Consider the following 18881-nt stretch of genomic DNA (forward strand, 5'->3'; position numbering starts at 1 on the left):
CATTTTGGAGAGCCTAGATGTTTCACGGCGGTTTTGAATACTGGTGAATCCAAGAGAATAGGCTGATTTCCAAGTATTTTCCCAGTTCTCTTCTGTGATTGGCATGAGTAAGACCAATTGCCAGCTTCAGAACTAACCTCACAATTTACTTATAAGATTTCACCACCATTGTAAACACAGCTGAGAACAGATTATCAGAATTAATAATCAAGTTCCTGGTATATGAATATGTATACAGTTTTTATTGCTTTAATATTCCAGTCTTATCATTCCCCAAATCCCAGAATATTTCTGCCAATAAACATGTTCATTCAAGTGCTTGCAGAGAGCCGGCATGCAAGGAGCATGAGAACTGGCGAAATAAATGAGTTTAGAAAGAGGAGCAGGGGAAAAAAAAGCAAAGCAGCTTGCTTGTTGAGCACTCCTCTCACCATTTTCCTTCCACTCGTCCCAAAGTATTTATCACATTCCTCAACCGTACAAGAGAAACCCAAAAGCTCTGACATCATCAGAAGCAGCAGAAGGGGGAGAGGAAAGCAGCAGGTGGAAGGAGCCTCAGCACTGTCTGGTTTGTCTGAAGACAGAGTTGCTCCTGAGGAATAATGAGTATATCCTGCCCAGAGATGAGACTCATCACGACTGTTACCTGTAATAACCCTGATTCCTCAGAAGAGCCCTGGGTGCTGAGGATGGGGGCTGTGAGCTGGCAGCTTGAATTATTCATGAGGGCTGGTGGAAAACAATCATCTGCTCTGGCATTAATGGTCTGTAAAGAGTCGCTTTTGACAAAACCATTTAACACCAGCAATAAAATAAATAAATTAATAAGGGGGAGGGGGAGAAGGGGAGCATAATAATGATAATAATAATGATGTACTGATGTAAGCCAGCCTAGAAAATATTGGTGTCTTGGACTGCAGATCACGGGCTCTTCCATCTCATCAGGGAGGAAAAGAGAAGGGGGAAGAAAAAAAAAACCCAAACTAAATAAAACAAAGAAACAAAATAATAATTCTTGCTCCCAAATGGTGAAATGCTGGAATATGAATTTGGGCTGGAGCTGGACAAACAGCAGATCTTGCAGAGGAAAACATGTAGAGGCCAAAGGAAGATATTATAGGTAATTAAATCTCTGCTCTGAGCAGGGAGGGAACCATGGAAAACCTGGAATGGTTTTCTTAGGTCTTTGTTAATGCAGCAACGAAAAAGATTCACAGGGTGAATGACAACAGATCTTCTGGCTCCACCTCTGCCATAGCCTTGGTAGATTTCCGTGGCTGATTTCTACATGAAAATGTGACGCTTGTTCTCTCCTTGCTAAATAAAGAGGTTTAATACACAGGGGACTTGGGAATTCAAAGTCCAGGTAAGAGCTTGAGATTTTTAAGAGAAGGATTTTTCATTACACACTTCACTAGAATAGATTATGTCTGTCAGATCCCCTTCACAGCAACTTACAAAAGAGCATCTTTGGAAAAGGAAATTATTTTGCACCATTTTCTTCTATTCAGCACATTCCAACTCATTTGGGAAGTGTGGTTTTTTGAGAAGAAAAAAAAAAAATAGTAGCACTTTGCAGTATTATTATGGCCCTTGAGTTGTTTGACTCTTGTCAGGAAATCATGTCAGTATAAATTTTAATTTTAATCCATGTAAAACGGATTACCTCTGCAATTTGGAGGTAAAATTCCAACAAGACAAATAAAATAAATATTAAACATTTGTCTGGCTAAGAAAATCGGCCTACACACTGCTCGTGTCACATTTAATTTATTTCCAGTGAGATTTCCTTTGCAAAATGGGAGAAAAGAGATCAGAAATATTTGCACTCTTTATTTAATGATAAAACCACTGACATGGGAACTGTTCAGATATTCATCAGTAAAACTTTCTTCTGGATTCAGGAATCAAAAGCCAAAGCGTCAGACCCCCCAGAGCAGGGCTGATTTTACTTGTCACCCATGGGGACACTGTCCTGCTCCTGGGCACCTCACCTGATCATTTCTCACATTTTCCAGATTTCTGACCAATCTTCTTGCCTTTTTCTAATTCACCAGGTCCACAAGCAAAAATCATACCGAGGACCTCAAGTGCCACAACAATCAGCCCCAACAGTAAATTGCAGCATTTATATCAGGTCATTTGTACCACAGAGTAAATTATAAATAAGTGGCTCTCCAAGCCTTAGTCCAACAGCCCTGGATCCAGTAAAGCTTTCCAATGTGCAGCTAATTTAACAGGCTATTTTTCATCACCAGCCAGGCAAAGCAATTGAACACATGCTTAATTTCAAGCACACACCTAAAACTTACTCCTTCTAGTGAGACTAAAGCACTTACTGTGTTTTGATGAACCAAGCTGTTATGCACAGATCGAGCCAGCAGGATTATTCACTTTTTAAAGTCATACACCTGTTAAGTGCTTTATTGGACTGAGGGCATAATTAGTGCAAAATTATGTAGCTATATTTATTTAATTACAAACAGAACTAATGACTAAAATTATTTTTAAAAGAGCAGGATATTTCCAGAGGCCAACTGTGAAACCAACTCGTATTCCAAGATCTAATTCTGCATCCTCTTTGAATCCAAAGGGAGACAAAACAACTGCTGTGTTTTTCTCAGCCCCACAGAAATCATACTTGAATCAAATTATCTTTTGTATTTATCAGCTAAATAATTCTGTCAACTGTCCAACAACTGCAGCAGCCCCAGGAGCTTTTGTAAACTAGCTGATGAATGATTGGTTAAATAAATCTGCTACAATTATTCTGGTAATGAAAAACAAAAACGACAGCATGTCTTCTCTAACACAAGCTAAATCCCATTTGCTGCTTTTTGGTAATGGGATATATTGTATTTTCTTTAACAGTGAGGATTTACATTTGTGGTTAATTGCAAAGCTCAAAATAGCTAGAGAGTCTTTTCTTCTTGAGATAGGATCTTAAAAAGCTAACATTCATATTGTCCAGGCTTATCATAATGTAACATCTGATTTAATGAAACTCAGGAATGACTCAAGCTTCGCTGAATTTATAGACTTTTTGTGAGTTCAGAAACAGACATGAGCTCAGACTTCAACCATAATGAATAGAGCAAGAGCACGCACAAACAGCTATTTATATGAGGGCAGTGTCTCCACAAAAAGCTACAAGGTCCCTGGGTCAAACTCTCAGCTGATGTAAATGCCTCTTTGCATTTTATTAGAAATATGTTTTAATAAAAAGCACAGCAAGGTGTCAAAATGGAGCCAAACAACTCATCTTTTCCATAATCCTTCCATAATCCATCTATAACCTGTCTCAGTCACGTGTCTGCAAGAGACAGAAAAAAAAATAGCAAGTCTTTCATCCTCCTGAAATAAATTTCTGACAAATTAATAACCATGAGCAAGCAAAGAATTGATGTGTTCCTGCCATTCCAGGACCTCAAAATCTGTATTCAGTCATCAAGTCAAAGCGGTTCATCTCAGGGAAAGCTGTTGTTTATCCACTGTCTGGGATGGATGGCACAGTTTAGTTATTTTTTAGTTGTTAGAAAAAGAACTTGAAAGAAAGAAAGAAATAACTTGGGCTTTTGTGTGGGGCAGGGTTTTCTCCAAGAATTATATACACAATATCCATCCTCTGCAGAGGGAACAAATTTTGTTGATTTTTTTTTCATTTCTTTTTGTGCCTTGGCAGGCCCAAATCCACCTCAGTCTTTGCAGAAGGAAAGACATCCAGCATTGCCTGCATGTGTTCTGACCTATGTTTTGATCCAGCATTTGTTACTATATGTGTTCTGAAAGCATTTATAGAAGCCAGGCTGTATTTAAACAAAAAGCAAAAAAACAAGATCCATGTTGAGCTTCATTTTAAAACTGAAATTATTTTATCTAGAGAAGAAAGCTCACCCACAGTTTAGAAAAGCTGTGCAGGAAGAATAAAGAAATAAGGCACAAGGAATGGTTGACTGAATTACTGTTGAAGGGATAAGGGAATTAAAACCTGCTATGTGAACAAGAAATCACAGAATTCTTTTACAAGCAGAACTTTGAAACTTGCTCAAACACACTTGCCTGGCAATTTTGGACAAGCAGCAATCCATAAAAAACATGGGTTCTTAAATCACAGTTTGATCCCAGGCAACTCATGGAGTGAGAAAAGCCTGGATGAATGCCACACAGGTGTACTTACCTCATGAGCAGGTGATGTTATTTGGGCTGCAAACTGCTCAGGAAAATCTTAGCTGGCAATCCTACAGTCCTCGAGGAATAAACTTGTTTATTTGTTTCACTTTGTGGACAGTTACATTTGCTCACCACAAGTATTGCAATACCATGGACAGAGCACTTACATTTGGAAAAATGGAGGGAAAAGGTTGCTTGCAGTCCAAACAAACTGCTCAGTTCTTCCCATACTCTTGTGATTCTGGGAATATTAACATCACCAGTAAGAGTTGAAGCACTGTTATTTTGCCATCACCAGTAAAATTGTGACCACATTTTCCCTTTTGGAAAGGAAAAGTTGAGCTTGACTTCACTAGGGCTAATATAATGGGAGCACATTATAAAACAAGCTACATAAGTGTGTTTATGTTAAAACATGGAGACCTTTTTCTTCTTCCAATGATTAAAAAACCCCCACAGCTTAAGTTTTAATACACATCTATGGATGTGTTTTTGCACTGCTGTCCTTTTGTGGTTGAAATTTTTTTTTTTCTGCTTCCAAGGATGATCAAGGTCAGTCTACAAGGTCTGGGGATCTTAATCAAATGCAAATTAAAACATGAACGTACAGAAGATCATAATATTCAATAAGGCAACTTTGGAAATAGAGTAAGTGAATTAGAGGGTTGAAGGCATAATTCATTTTCAATGGATAATGTAAAGCTACACAGGAAGGAAATGTTTGTGCATTTGCAAAGCCCAGAGTCAGCTCAGAATAAGAAACTGGATAGATGGATTTAGCAGGTAACACGTAATGTTTCCCTGAGGTGACTAAATTTCCCTAAGAAATGAACCAATTCTTGCACCTGTGCTACAGGGTTATGAAACCCTGGGGAATGAAATACCCTGTCTAGAAGTTAAAATTTGTTATTGCATATGCAAGATTTAATTCATGAATATCTGTGCAGAGAGAACTATTTTCCATATAACTGCAGCTGTGTTCCGAGACAAGCATCCCAACGAAGAGAGAGCAAACTCCAGTGAGGCTGGGAGAAGAATGTTCCCTCTGAGGGCCTCCTGCTGACACAAAGTCCTTACAAGAATGGCAAAATCAAAGCCTATCTGCACCTACAGCAAAAAAAACAAATACTGATGAGAGGCTGATACTGATGAGAGGCTAGTGAGTGACAGTGGTACCAGGTGATGTCTGTAAACTTGTCTGCTCCTGAATTCCTGCACTATTTATTTACAGAAAATACCAAAAATGAACAAGGACATAACGATTTAAAAAAGTCTTGAAGCAATAGCTCATTGCCACCCCTTGAAAACAAGTAGAAAGTGAAATTTGTGGGCATTTGTTTCACTTTGAGATGTTTTTAAAGCAAAGTATCTTATTTAAGTTTGCAATCTCAGTTCTCTCTCTGCAGTTAACACATATTGGACTCCCAATTCCTCACCAGCCCTTTATGGTATCACAGAACAGAATAGAAATCTCTAAAATATGCATGCCAGGTGATGTCTGTAAACTTGTCTGCTCCTGAATTCCTGCACTATTTATTTACAGAAAATACCAAAAATGAACAAGGACATAACGATTTAAAAAAGTCTTGAAGCAATAGCTCATTGCCACCCCTTGAAAACAAGTAGAAAGTGAAATTTGTGGGCATTTGTTTCACTTTGAGATGTTTTTAAAGCAAAGTATCTTATTTAAGTTTGCAATCTCAGTTCTCTCTCTGCAGTTAACACATATTGGACTCCCAATTCCTCATCAGCCCTTTATGGTACCTGCTGAGTGGTATGACAGAACAGAACAGAAATCTCTAAAATATGCATCTTGTGAGCATCAGAGGCTCTCTCTGGTTGAAGAAGGCACGAGCTTGTACCAGCTGTGTGTGACTGCTTGAGCCCTGGAGGAGCAGCCCTGCTCAGGTAGCAGCTCTCATTGCTGACAGAGGATGCTGCTCACCCTCTTAGGCTGAGCTCAGCACAGAGGACAAGCTGCTAAATCAGACCTTGGCAGATCCAGCCCCCAAACAACTGTGGTGCAGTTCAGTCCCTGGTGGCACCAATCCATAAGTAGATCACGGTTGCTTTGTAAATTTGGCCCTCTTTAAAATGGGTGAATACATAATCTCATGCTAATTCTTGCAGTAATTCCCTTACACACAGCTTTCATATTTCTGGTAATTAGAAGAAAATGTAATCCGTTCCCAGAGACGCATTGCTCTCAGTGTTTCCTCTTCTTTAATAAAGATTTTGCAATTTTACTTCCTTGGCAAACGGCCCAGCTCAGTGACCTTGTGTATTTTACCTGCAGGATAAGCAGCAACAGGAACGGAGTACAAACAGCCATTAGTGTTACAGCCTGAATTTAAATATTTGGAGGAAAACAGCAGCTTCTTAGAGCAGGGCTGGCTTTTGTGAACACTGCACCGTGCCATCCCCAGCTATTTAACCTGTCATCAACACCACCAGCTTTTCTTCTCACCTTTGCCACTCAGCAGTAATTGAATTGCCCACACCAGAGTGCACTAAACAGCAAAAGTTCCCCTGATTTCTAGTATTCCTATTTCAGAAGCATCAGCTTTCCACTTTAACTTATTCTTTCTCCTAAATCCACTATCAGCACCAAACTATTCCCATTCCTGTTATAAACTTTAGTGAAGGAAAAGATCTCTAGAGTACTGAGGAAAATAAAAATACATTAGAGGTCCAGAGTCAAGGATATCCCTTGTCTACCTTCACTACCTGAATACCCAGTTAATTTATTTTAGTATGGCATAAATATCTATCTCCTTGCAGCTGGGAAACTACAAAAAATACTTTTTTGTTTAAATGAGATTAAAAAACTGGAACATTCTATGGCTAAGCTTGTGACAGAAAAAAATTCCTTTCCACCTGTGAATCTATAAATACTTTGCAGAGAGTCATTTGCCTTTGCATCACCCCTGAACAACAGGTTAATATTGTTTCACTCCTTTGGGACTGAAAAACTGAGGTGCAGAGAAGCTCAGTGATTGCTCAACATGACACAGCATTTTAGTGTTGGGAGAGACAATAAAACTGAGGCAGGAGAGTTATTGCAGTCCTTCCAGCTAATAAATGCATGTCAGGGAGATGTGTATGTTGGGAGGCTGGCTGGCCACAGATTAACCCAATTTTATCCTGGTGCAGCTGATGGTTTTGGTGGAACACAGGATGGCAGCAAACACGACCAAAGCCTAACAGTTCTTAAGGTCTGACCTCATTGCTCAAAGGCAGAGCAGGAAGAGACCTGAGGTATCAGATCAACTCTCAACTGCCTGTTTCCACTGTTCACCATGTAATTAAATTATAAACAAAAGGAGTAAAGGAGCAGTTATTGATCAGGTTAAAATATTTTGCCAGGAGAGATGCTTGTTTTGAGCCAGGGCATCCTTAGAGATTTGCAAGCCTCAACTGCAGCAATGAATCTCACCTCTGCACAACAAAGCCCTAAAAAAACCTTTAATATACTGAAACTGGGGATGGGGAAAGCCAAATACTGATTTATCCTTTCCCTTCTCCACTCAGAATCCACGTGGGATCCACAAAACTTTCCTTTTCCTCTTTACATTATAAACCAAAATGACCTCCAAACGTCCAGCTTATCCCTGGGTCATGAAAAGATTTCAACAAATATCGTGGTATCATCTCCTGTGTAAAATCAAGGTTCTGGCACCAAACACACACAGCAAAGTAGTCAGGAGAGAGCTTACAAGGTTAACAGCTGACAGCTGACTGGATGGCATGGAGGTTAATCGCTATTTGCAAAGCACTTTTCAGGTCTCTTCAGATAAAAGGTTTTCTGTCTCCGTTAAGAAACTTTGAAGCAAACTGCAACCAGTGAGTAATCAGTGCCCAGTGCCTCAAAATGCTCAAGACAATCAGCACCTAAATGCTGTCAGAAGAGAAATATTTTGAAGGATAACAAGGTGAGAAAGCACACTTCTTTTTTTTTCATGTGAACATTTTATAGTGCAGCGCTGAGATATGGGGAGGAAATGCAGCCAGGGATTCACCAGCCCCAAACACCCGGAGCCCCCAAGGCCATCCCAGAGTGGTTTGTCCCACTCTGACACCCCACAGGGGATGGATGTGACTTGCTTGGGGCACGGGAATAAAGAACATTAAGAAGTGAAACCATCCCTGTGTCCCATCTCCCTGCCAGGTCTGCTGACAGTTCAGAGGTGCCACAAAGGGCTGGGGCGGTGGAAGAGGAATAAACCAGGAATGTGAAAGGGGAATGACCAGAGATGAGAGGAAAAGAGAAATGAAACAGCTCTTTGAAGCCAAACCCCATCTTTCGAGGGTTGCTACACAGTCAGGACGACAGTGGAACAGGAACATCAGTCAGTCCACACCAGTGTCAAAAAGCCCCTTTAGCTCTAAGGTGTTGCCATCTGTACTGTCTGTACATACTAAGGAGAAGCATCCTTAGATCGAGATAATCCCCTTTCTTTCAGGCTTTCATGGCTGTTCATTTTTTTCAGTGTCAGCAAGTTCTGGATTGTTTGTAAGCCAAAAAGTGACAGCAGTTTGATCTTAGTTCACCCAATATGTGCTTGCCATGGGCCATGTGGCTCCCATACACCAATTCATTTCAGTAAGGGGCAGGAACTGAGAGCCTGAGTTGGTCCTGTGACCTCACTCCCAGAGAACTTTTTTAAAATTCTTCTCAGGCTTGTTAACCAAAATAAATTAAAAACAAACAAACAGAAAACCACACACAGAAAGAAAAAAAAAAGAAAAAAAGAAAAAAGAAAAAGAAAACAACAAAAAGGCCCATGGTAGTTTGAGGAAAAACTGATTACAGGTTTGGAGTTTTTTTAAAAAAGAAAAGCTTATGAACATGACCAGCACAAGTCTTTTCGTTGAATTAGAGTATGGGAGAAAAGTTCTATTTATTGGTGTACAGGGAAGACAGATAGAAGTGAATGCACAGCCAGGGACAGGACTGTGGAAAGCCTGCATTCTCCCTAATATAATGAAAAGCTGAGAAGTGTGACATGTTTGCAGATTATTTATTAACAGTAGGACAGAAGCTATTTTAGGCACACGTCTTTAGACCATTAACAGAGTAATTTACTCTCCAGAGTGCCCTTTCAGGAAACAGTAGGAACTAAGTAAACCCCATATATCATTCAGAACCAGGAACAATTCTCATTGTTTCTTTCCTAAATCTATTTCCTTTCTCAGAACTTTGTCACCATATGGTCAACAAGGAAGCAGCGTAACAGGATCTGATAAGATTGAATTAGATATTTTAGCCAGCTTCAGGAGTTGAGACAAGGCATTTAAATAAATCAGTTACAGAATTGGGACAAATTGTTTGGCACCTTATTAAATGGGACAAAAAACCACTCACAGAAAGGAAAGGCTTCACATGTGATCTAATTCATGAGGGGCTTCATAGACATGATAGCAATGAAGGGTCAGGCACAGTTGTTTCTCATGGCAGCATGTAAAAAATGGCTCTTCCCTGAATATTTTTGTTTAACTCCTCTAAGAGAAGCAAGCAGCAAACATGACATAATGTGCACCAAGGCCTGACAGCAGACAGGATGCGTTGCTGTTCTCCATCACTGCACGTGTTTGGTTTTGTGCTGCTCCAACAGCTGCGTCCTCTCTGTCTACACATCTCATGTCAGACTAAAGAAATATCAATCTGAGAAAGAACAAAAGTGCCCCCTCACACACAAATTGCACACTGGTGCGTGGGGTGTGCTGTGCTGTGGGTTTGGAACTGGAGATTAAATGGCCTCCACCTCCAGCAAGGCAGATGGGAAGAGTGGATGAAAAGTGCAGAGAAAAGCAAAACCAGAGCCTTCTTCAACAGGTTCTAATAACATTAAGTGGGATGAATAATGTGAACAAGAAGGAATTTGTGTTTTGGCTTTCTGCTCAGAGAGGTCTCCTTTGATTTCTCAAAATGGGACCTCCATATAGTTTTTGGTAGGTTCTCTGTCCTCCAGAGGTAAATTTCATGTAAGGAAAGGAAGCAAGTTGCTGGATACATAACAATATTAAATTGTTTCTTCCACGTAGCCTTTTCAGTATCTTTTTCCTAGCCCAGCTGCATTTTGACACCATCCCTGTCAAGCCTACAACCATAAGAACGTTCTCCAATGTGATGATGTAAAACATATCAAAACCATTTGTGAAGATTGATGGTCACTTTGAAGCAGAAGAAAAACATGACAAACCCATCCAAGAGCTCTTTTGTATCTCCTACAACAGAGCTGCAAATTGATTTCGTTAGAAGATGAGTAAGATGTTACAGCTGGTGCTGAGGTTTTGGAGTGTGGAAGTGGCACTCAGGCTATACTGCAGAGCTCCAAAAGCCACCAGGAGCCTTCCTGGAGCCTGCAGGGAAATCCCTGCAGAGGTGGGACCCTCCCTCAGCACCCAGGAATGGAGGGATTGAGGAGGAATGCCGCTTCCATTCCCATTTATCAGATGTTGGTCTTTCCAGACCCTTGTATCTTTTTGGAAAGCCTGCAAAGGGCATTCAGCTCTTGCTCTCAGCTCATTGGAGTAAGCTAAATGAAGAGGAGTGATCAGCTTTCCCAGCTGCAGCACTGTGTATCCACACAAATTATCTCCTGTCCTTTCAGCTCCAAAGCCAGGGCTGCCTTACACAATTACCACCTTTTATTTTCCCTGCAGAAGGAATTTTTGAGCCCTCCATTTAATAAAAACATCACAGAGAAAGTCTGCATGTAAAACCCTGTCAGCAAACCCTCACAACTCTGTATGTCTTGAAGAAATTCTCCTAGTGCCAACACACTTTGTATAAGCAACAAGTATTTGTGTGGACAAGGACTGCCTGGGAGTCTCACTCCACTACCAGCAAGCTCAGGTTAATTTACTTATGCAATATAGTTTAAGAGAAATTCAGCTTCCTTTAAATAAAACAGAGAAAACAAATAAAAACACAGTCCAGATGGAAACAAAGTCTGTTCCTTCTTCATTAGCCAAGCCACAGACAAGTTGTAATTCACATCTCCCTTGAGTCTCATCATTACCCAAATTTGGAAAACAAGCATAAGGGTTAGGGGGTAATGGTGGGGGGTGGGAGGAGGGGGTGCAGCTTGCCAGCAAATTACGCACTAAATTTCTTTGCTTTTAATTGTATCCGAAATAAATGAAAAACTTGTTGTGGTGCAAGTCATGGGATTCCTTAATCGGGAGGATGGAGCTGGGCTTGCAAAACTCAAGTCCCTGGGGAAATGGCTTCACTACTGAAGGAAACAAGTGACTCAGAGCCCCATCCTCAGGCCCCAAGCTTTTCTGGTCATGGCAGGGATTGGGAGCCTCACACATTTCTGGTAGGGAAAGTTCTAAGGGCTGAAAGGTAACATCACCCTCTGCTCCTAGCAGATGAGGTGCTCTGTGAAGTTATTATCTGTAGGAAAAAAAAAATTATCAAAAGAGGGGTCTCTTTAACAATGGCTCCAGCCTTCTTAACAATTAGAACTGTTAAGGGTAGAATTGTATCTTATTTGCCTGATGAGTCTCATTTTTAATGCAATTAGGCAGCCAAGGTTTGACAGACTAGACTATCAGAGAGCCAAAGGGAATTTGCATATATTAGAAAATAATTGGAATGGCAGGGTAAAGTAAGAACTAACCTGACCCAAGCCTTCACTCAAATAGAATTGTGTGAATAATCGATTTTCCACATTCCTGGCTGAACAAAACATACAAAAAAAAAAAAAAAAAAAGTTCATCAAAAAGAACAGATTTTCTAATTTGTGACCAGAAAATTTTAAAATCACCTGAATGTACAGAAAATGTTAAGACTAAATGCCTGTTTGAAATAATATACTGAAGCATTTCATTTATAAGGTAAAATATTTGCAGCCAAAATAAACCAGCAAAATGAATATTTTTAGGGGAGAAAACGTTGGACTGAAAAGTTTCACACATCCTTAATTCAGGGTAAAAAAACCAAAAGGACACCCAAAAATTCATTTTTTTTTCCCCCAAAAAAAAAAAAAAAAAAAAAAGAACAGATGCTAAAACTATTGTTTTTGTAGTTTTAATGACACTCTTGTCAAGGATGCATTATCAACTGCAAGGTTTCCAATGAAATCCAGAGATTTAGGAACACATCCTACATAGCCAAGAGCAGACATTAAAATCTCTGTCCCCCACATCAGCTGAAAATATCTCCCAGCTATTGGCCACTCCTCAGCATGGCACCCCCTCTTCCATTCCTGAACTTTGAACGTTCTAAATATCTTCTGGACTCGTAATAAACTTTGCAATCTTCAAATGATAATTGCTCGAAGAAAAAAAAAATCCATTTCCTCCTTGTGTTTATGTACATTGTTTTGCTTTCCAAACTGCAGCCTTTATACTCATGTCTAGGACAAGTCCCAAAATATCGGGAAAAATGAATTTTGGCAAACTTCCTACTCTCATCAGAGCCAAAAGGCTACCAGAAGAGGGGTTTTGGGAGAGGGGAAAAAAGGGGGGTGGGTCAAAGAAAACAGAGCTGATGTCAACCAAATGTACTGAAAGGAAGCACCTGATCTTCTTTACAACACTTTAATTGGACCTGAGATTTTACATTTCACCTACTTGTTATTCCAGGACTTAAATAGAAGGTAAACCCACTTTGCCAGACTCCTTGTACCTTAACTCTTGACTGACTTTTGGAGCTAAACTGAAGCATCCATTATTCTGCTCATGCAGCTTAACTCTTCACAGAGGTCAGAGGAGCTCATACTATTAAATAATGCAGGCTAGACGATGCTGACTTAATAAAACTCACGTGTCATTTTGTGTTGAAATTGATTTTCTTACTTGAGGGCCGCTTTAGCTTGCAAATCAAAAGTGTCTTGTGTTGGTGCTTTCAAAGGGATGCTGCTGCAGCCCCAGCTTCCTTCAGAAACAGAGATTGATGGGCCCAGGCCTGTGCTGGGTCAGTGTCTAATGGCCTCCTCTCAGGGCCTGAATTATTCATCAGTGCTGGAGCATCTCACCATCACATGTACCAGGCAGGATGTGTCATAGCTGCAGCATCAAACTGCTGCTCTGCATTTTGAAGGCAGAGTTTTGTCTCTCCCCCTCCCTCTCTCCCATTGCAGATCCAACAAACCAACTTATTTTGATGGCAGACAAATCTTTTCCTCGCCCCAAGTCATCCCCAGGCAGGTAGACCAATCTCACTACCTGCTACTACTATCCAATTTCATTTGGATTCTTCACACAGTTAATATATTCTCATTTTCTAACTGATTTCATCCCAGGCTTCTTAAACAATGGCTCACCTGTATCCACCTGAGCTACAACTTACTGAGATCACCAGGCCATTCCACAGCAGAGTTCAGAATACATTCACTGTTCTTATAAAAACAATCCTCTCCCCACTTACCCCCTTTCATCCATCTGTAAATTTTCACTGGTTCTTTTTCAGAATTGGAAAAAGGGGGTGGCAATTCACACACAGGATCCAGTTGCACAAGATGTGTGACCCTTGCTTCATAGGCTGTAACACCCATGAAACAGGAATACTTTTCTCACCTTCCAGCCCTTCTCCTCTGGGCTCTGCCCGCTGCCAACAGCAGAGCTGGACTTTAAAACAGAAATCCCACACCAGTTGTAGGCAGCTATGACTATCAAACCATGGCCTGTTGGCTCAAGAAATAATCAAGGCCCAAATAGAGTAAGAACTCTGAAGAGGAAAGCAATTAAACCACTTCTAGAATTAATTACGTGGCACCACCATGTATTTTCTGTAAAAGGTAGTGAGTTTTAGCCCAGGAACATGCAGAGTGGCCTGGGTCTCTTGAAGGTCTGCAGGAGGTGGAACGGAAGGCACTTTGCAAACAAAGCCTGCAGGTATGAGACAGGTTGGGAGAAGGAATGAGATGGGAGAAGGAATTCTGCTCTCATGAAAAGAGTCCAAATGTGGCAACTTGCAAAGTCCTTCGGAATCTTTGAAGAGCTAAAACACAAACAAGTGAAGGAGCCTTTCTTAGACCAGGGATGAACTGGCTGCAGCAACTTGTTTCTCTTCCCAGCTTTGCTACAGACTTCAACAATGTGAGTTTGGGAGAATAATTCTGAATTTCTGCAGAATTTTACTTTTGCCCTCTGACACATCCCATCCCAGCTCTAGAGGCACACTGCAGCAGGGGTGAGTCAGGTTTGCAGCAGCTGACACATTAATTAATGCACCTCTGGTTCCTCACAGTTCTGCTCACTGCTGCAATAACTCCAAACCTCGTTTAGAACAGTGAAGCAGGGAAAATGGCAATGACAGAACAGGAATCGATGTTTAATGCTATCCATTGCAACAATGACATTGTGTAATTGGAAAAAGCAAATTACAGAAGACAGAACAGATCATAAGTCCTTCCGCTGATGAGCCATGCTCAACTTTTGGTTGATGGATTAGTTATGTACATAATTGCAGCCACTTAAATTCTGCAGAGCCAAATCTTCTCAGCTTCAGTCCAAATTACCCTAAGAAAATTCAACCTATTAAAACTAATATAAAATTCTGAAGAGAAACATAAGTAGATATTGAGGTACAAATTAGAAAGAGGAAACTACTTATTCAGAAAGACCCAGCAAATTGACTTCCCTGTGTGCTGAAGCGTGCTTTGCCTGAATTTGAAATGACAACTATGAAGCTGAAATGAAAACCCCAAACCTGTTTAACCTATTTTACCTATTTTATCTCCACCAAGTGAAATCCTTTGCAATGCCTTCCCTGACCCACCAGCCAGGTAAGCAGAGAGACTCCAACACAAGCCCTGGGTTGAAGAACCTCATTAGCAATTCATATTTCAGCATTTCTGAGTTTCTGTTTATTGTCCCCAGAGTTCATTCTTGATGCACGAGGCCAACCTCATGAATTCATGAATAGACACAAAAGACTTATGGTCATCATTAGGATGTATTTCCCTCCAAATAGCCACTTTTTAAATGTCACTAATCTTTCTCAAGTCTGCAGCACGGAGCACCTAATTTGCTCAGGAAGTTTGGGACTGCAGAGTCCAATCAAAGACAGCATGTTAAGTGTACATGCTTGAATTTTATGAAATCTAAACATTTTCAGAGCCATTTATATTCCACTCTATCCTTGTGACCTTCTGGGCTGACAAGGAAAAAAACCTTCCCTAACCAAGAGAGGTAGAAAATACTGATTTCATTTACACACTCCCTTTCCCATTTGTCTTAAAAAAAAAAAAAAAAAAAAAAAAAAAAGGGAAGAGAAAAGAACAAAGATCAAGCTAGAAATTCTACTTAATAATACAACTTTTACTGAGGCTATGCCTGTGTTTAAGATGTGAAGCTTCTTCTTGCTCATTCTCTACTGAATTTGATTTAGTAATTTCACCCACTCTTTTCTGCTGAGGGGTTTATATTTGATGGGTTCAAGATGTCACCTAATGAAGTACATTAAAATTAATTAAAAAGATAAAGTGAAATATGTGTATTTTTGAAATTAGAAATCCTGAAATAAATTACTGAGCAGGCATAGGTGATCTATAAGGAAAAGATGAAAGAGCACAGAGTATGAAGGGGATATCAGGCACAGAGGGAACATGACCAGGGTGTGCAATGAAGCAAAGATGCCAAAGGAGGAAAAACACAAAGAAAAATGAAAATACAGAAAGATAAATAGTAGGGTCACAGACTACCCTGAGGGGGAAAGGAGCATGAAAAAACAAACAACCCATGTCAATGTGAAAAGAATAAGCCAGAAAGAAGGTGGGGGGGAAAAGGCTTCAGGACGATCAGAAGAAAATCTGATAGAGTGACAGCAAAGGGTCTCCCACCCGGCAAGGATGATTGCATCATTAAATTGATGACTAAAAAAAAATGAGAGTATTCAGAAGGGCTCTGAAATTTCCAGGAAGATGCCACAATAGCTAATGCAGCCAAGCCTGGGAAATAGCAGGGGGAGCCTCTTTAGCCCCGTTTCTAAGGGCAGAGTCAGGGCAGGAGGGAGGAGGGAGCACCCCTGGGAGGGAAGGGGCCATGGGGGATCACAGCCTGTCTGTGCATCCTCACCCCCTCTGCCACTGCCACCACACCTGCAAGGAGCTCTGGGGGCTTTTGGTACGAGCATCCCCCAAGGAGAAGGGGTTTGCAGCACCTTACTGTAAGGGAGGGAGCAAAACCCGTAAGGGGGATGGCAGTTCAAGCTCTGCTCAAAGCAGAGACCCCACAGGGCAGAGGGACAGTGGGACAAGGCTGGGGACAGCCTCCAGAGCTGGGACTGCCACCTCACAGTTCAGGCTGTGCGCTGCAAACAGGTTTCCTTGGGAGCTGGAGGGGGGCAAGAAAGGCAAGAGGTAAAAGGGAGGCTGTTGCTTTCTCTGCAATACAGGGACAGAAACATTTCCCAAGGAGAAGATTTGTTCTCAGAACAAAGGCCTGGTACATCACTATCTCCAGTCAGAGCATAGCAATGGATGAGAGCTTTTATTTCTTATCAGGTTTTTCTTATTTTGTTTTTAATTGCAGATGACAGCTTGGATGCTTTCGGCTCAGTGTCTTAGTGCAACAGGAAAACTGCACCACGCTGTACTGTTCTGTCTTAGCTGGGCAGGGATTTTCATGTCATCTATTATTCACATCACAACTTGCTGCAGTGATTCCAGGAAGACCTCAGAAGTGCCCTGTTCTCCTGTCAGGAAAAGGAAGGGAATATGATTTCCCCATACAAGGGGTCAGGAAAGTGGAAAGCCAAACTGTGCCTTCTCCCTGTGCTTTACAGCAGGGACAGCAACACCAGGACCAAGAGAAGCCTTTTGAAATTCAACTATGGCATCAGGCAGAAAGAAACACATAATTCATGAGGATTAATCAGCGTAGGGTAAGCGACAAGCTATTTTCTTTCCTGTACTGCTAGACAGGAATTTGGGTGTGAGAAGACTCCTGTAGACATCTCCCCATAAAGATGAGACAGTAGCAATAAAATGACTTTGTCAGCCTTGCTCTGAGGGAGCTGAGGGTGCTGGTGCCACTCACCCATCAGTGCTGACAGCAGAGGATTTAATTGATGTGGCGAGGTGGGGATGTGATCACGGCTGCCCCTCTCACCTCCCTCTGCTCCCGTTTCTGACCCTTTCCCTGCTTATGGCATAGATCACACATGACCTTAAAAAAAAAAAAAAAAAAAAAAAAAAAAAAAAAAGAAAGAAAATCAAAAGCCAACTCACAGGCTTGCATTTGTGTTTGGGATACACTTGAGAGCTCCCAAGGAATCCAAGCCCTGTGCTGCAAGGCACAGGCTCATTTAAGGGGGAAAAAAACCAAACCAAAACAGAACATACTCTTCTGGCTTTCTAGGATATATGTTTTATAACCTGACTGTGCCATAATTAACAGCTTAATTAATTTAAATTGACAAAGGAAACAGAGTGGTGGACAATGCTGAATACAGGCTACTTCAAGTCCTAATTTACTTTAACTTTTCAAGAAGTTTTCCTACTTTGCACTTTCTGCACCCACTTTTTTCCTACATTCCCATTCTGCATTTGGATCAACTCCATTTTCACTGAAGCAAAATTCCCTTTGGCTTCAACAGAACCTGACATTAAAGAGGCACCAGTCTCTGTTTCTCTCTCTGGCTCCAGGAAGGTAAAGATTATTTTTAATGCTGCTTTCGTCATATTTGGCTTGTGATTTTTCAGGAGAGAGGAAGGGGTCCAAGATGAGGAGTGGATCTGTATTGACTTCTGCAAGGAAGATTTGGGCCCATAAATAAGTGACATTTTAATGAGAGCATGGAGAAGTTTTGTGCGCTGCATCATGGTGTTATGCACTTCCAATCACTACAACCTCGTTCAGCCCTTTTAGGAAGGACATTTATTGCTCCTTTTTATGGTTATTTGCAATGAAAATGTTACCCATGAAAGGGTTATATGAAAAGGAAAGAGCAAACATGCAAATACACACAAGAGAGCCAAAGTATCACAGCACAACAGCTCCCAAGTCCAGCTGCTCCTGGGTTAGGGCTCAGAACCTTACAGAGTTCACACTTTCAATAGACAAGACGGGGAAAAACATCCATTTTGGGAAATAAAAGCAGCAGCACTGGGAAATAACAGCCCAGGTCAGGGATTCCCACACCTGAGCTGCCACCAGCTGGGAAGCTCAGCCTGGGCCATGCTGCTCCCCCAGGTACAAGGTGAATTTGATGCCTTTACCACCACTGCCAAAACAACCTTCCTTATTTGTGAGGTGTGATTGACTGGTGCAGCAAAGCAGGGCCCAGCCTGCAGGAAACTCCTGCACATTCAGCTCCAGATTTAAGGTAGTAAATATTTAGCAGGATTCTGGGGGTTCTCCTGGTTTTTCTAGTGACTTCCTGGAAGACACAGATGGGTTAAAGGCTCATCTCCACACAGAGCCACCCCAGGACATCAGCACAGCTGAGGGAGCAGAGTTCTCTCAGAGTCAGCCATAACCTGACCTGAAGGTAAAAGAAGGATTTTCCTGACTTTTTTCCCAGAGCTGACAACATGCTGCTCAGTTAGAGGGGAGCAATCCTTAAGCAGAAGTACCAAAAAATAATCCCCTTCCTGAAAAATAGGGCAGAGACTCCACAGCTGTACTTTGGAATATTTCTTCTAGTTCAATCAAAAAAACCAATAAAATAAAAATATCCAAGGCTTCTACAAAAACTGCTAGAGGTAAAACAACAACTGGCTTACAACAGAATAAATCCCTCCTCCCACAGA

Source organism: Pyrgilauda ruficollis, unplaced genomic scaffold (assembly GCF_017590135.1).
Source record: "Pyrgilauda ruficollis isolate IOZ18807 unplaced genomic scaffold, ASM1759013v1 scaffold23, whole genome shotgun sequence".
Lineage (NCBI taxonomy): Eukaryota > Metazoa > Chordata > Aves > Passeriformes > Passeridae > Pyrgilauda > Pyrgilauda ruficollis.